Below are 2438 nucleotides of genomic sequence, written 5' to 3'. Positions count from 1 at the left end.
GCTCATGGCTAAACTAACAGTGCCAGGGACATTTAAGGAGTCTGGATTATTTCACAAAGTCAGGGTTTCCTAGAAGACTTCAAGGAATCCAAAGGGATCCAAATCTCATTTTGGAAAGCAAATTACTCCTTTTGTTCCAGCTTTTGCATTTAAATACCATTTTTGTCTGAAGCCCTGTCTGTCCCTCCCTGTGGAGGATTTTGTGAACAGCTGGCTAGTTGACAAAGGTCACACTGATATAATACCGTTAGTTAAGGAAGAAGGAGATAGGTATAGGAGCCAGCAGTCAGTGTCTAAATCAGGCAAGGGCGCTGTGCCCTTGGTGCAACATCAGGATGGGGGAGAGGATTGTTAGTTAGAAATATGAAGAAAAGATGTGGACAGCTGCAACATAGTAGTCACAAGAATGTTAAGGTAGGCATAGTTAGCTGATAAGTAACTAACCAATAATGAGCTCGCCTTTTGCAATATGTATTAGCCTCATTAACACCAATATAAATGTATGTGCCTATCAATAAAGTTTTGAGATTCGCTGATCACTCATATTGAGTGCTGCATTTCTTCTGCCGATACCACACCCTCCCACCAGTTCTGATGTATTTTACACATCCATCAGCCTTTTCCAACCTTCCTTTGTGGGCTCATTTCCCCCCAGGCCCAGGGATGAGAGCTGGTGCCTCACTACAGCCTCTCCAGTCTCCACTCTCAAATCCTGCTGCATCCAACAGCCTTGTAAGATAATGAAAAGCAAACTGAGCAAGCTTAAATATAAATACGTTTAATTGAGGTCATATAAAAATGTATTTCCAAAAAAGCAATGAGAGGAGATCAACAATAAACTCTACACATAATTCTTGTTATACTTTGCCCCAAATCACCTTTGATGTTTCCAATTCCTACATCCACATCCTGAAAACAAATTCTTCTCCAGCTGCCCCATTTAAACTGTGGGCTCCAGGTTTCCATCTTCTCAATACCTTTCAAACAAGGATCTTCAAAGCAGCATCGACAGCTTTACTTCTGACCACTCCTGCTGCTCCAGCAAGCCTCACACCAACAATTTACCTGTAATAAAAACCCAATAAAGACAGCTGAAAAGAGGACCCCTATTCAAACCTTAGCATTGACCAGTTAATTAACTGACATTCATGTTTATATAAAAGATGCACATTAAAATATCTGCAACAGAATTTTCTATTTTCTGTGTGTTGTCCGCATCCAATCTAGGCTGTAACTCCACTCTCGGGCGTGCAGAGTGCTGCCAAAACCTGGCACCACTGAGCACCAGGATGGCCCCACCGGTGCCAGGAAAGCTCAGCAGCACCTTCCTCTCCCAGCAGCATAACACTGGCACAGGCACTGAGCAGCCACGGGCAGCTGACTACTGCTGGGAGAAAAAAACCCACCAAAACGGGGGGGTTTACAGGGCAGAAAAAATGTGGAGGCACTTCTCTGATGATGCCTACTATCATCAAGGCTTCATCCAGCAAGTGGGATAAGCTAAACCTAACTGCTGGATAAACCAGCAATGTTATTGCCACCCTGAGGACCTGAGGCTAGCACAGGAGCCAGCAGAGGCCTTTTAGTTAATTCAAGACAGCAAAACATTTTTCCCCATTTCCCCTCACTGGCTCATGGTCACACCTCACCCACGTGGCTCCAGAGCTCTCCCTGTCTCTCAGGGGCAGCTTATTCCTTCTCATCTCCTCTCCACAGGTTCAAGTGCCCTCCTGGAGAGTCTCCTTGGCTGTCCCAGCACAGCACAGCTTGGGCGTTTCACACACGACAAGGTCGGGCCACCTCAGGGCTGCTGCCGGCCACCGACAGCTGCGGGTCACCGTGATCCCCCCATCAGCTGAAGGCCTAAAGAGAGGACAGCAGAAACATCGCAAATAATCCATCAGGTCCATCTGTATTCATAAAGTTCAACAGCAGCGGCCTGGCTTATGGCAGAACACAAAAGCCGAGTGAAGGCTTTTGAGCTCAGTCTCTCACTCACCACCCAGTGAGAGGCTGAGGAATTAATGCTGAACAGCACAGCCGAGCAACACCCCCAGTCCCGGGCACCAGGCCTCAGTGGGCTGCAGCGCTTGCCGGCTACCAGGAACAGCTAAATAAGAAAAAGTGAGTGAAATAAAATAGGCAGGAGATCTTTCTCCTTTTTTATGCCTTTATTAAGAAGAATCAGCTCAGGTGGGAAGAAATCGACGGGTTGCGCCCTCGCCGTCGCTGCTCCCAGGCGTGGCACGAAGCAGGAGGATGATGCAGTTTTGTCCACTGGTCTGCAGACAGACTCTGTCCTCATAGGAGAGTCGTTGAGTCCTTGGTTTGTTGGTTTAGAAACCCGGGGGGTCTCTTTAATCAGTTTCTTTTCAGGTTAGGGTGAGAAATAAAAAGGTTCAAGCAGGTACGGGACTATGCTCCCATCCTTAGACGTG

The 2438-nt window shown here is 47.0% G+C and overlaps 1 non-coding gene across 1 annotated transcript; it reads right to left on the bottom strand.

Moving 5' to 3' along the window:
• Positions 1 to 1207: 1207 nt before the first annotated feature.
• LOC135306995 (small nucleolar RNA SNORA74) lies at positions 1208 to 1392 on the bottom strand. The gene has a single exon (XR_010367758.1). It is a non-coding gene; the product is annotated as a small nucleolar RNA SNORA74 (small nucleolar RNA).
• Between the last annotated feature and the right edge of the window lie 1046 nt (positions 1393 to 2438).

The sequence above is a fragment of the Passer domesticus genome, chromosome 8 (assembly GCF_036417665.1).
Source record: "Passer domesticus isolate bPasDom1 chromosome 8, bPasDom1.hap1, whole genome shotgun sequence".
Taxonomy (NCBI): Eukaryota; Metazoa; Chordata; class Aves; order Passeriformes; family Passeridae; genus Passer; species Passer domesticus.
Note: the sequence above shows the minus strand (reverse complement) of the source record. Positions and strands in the feature narration are given on the sequence as shown.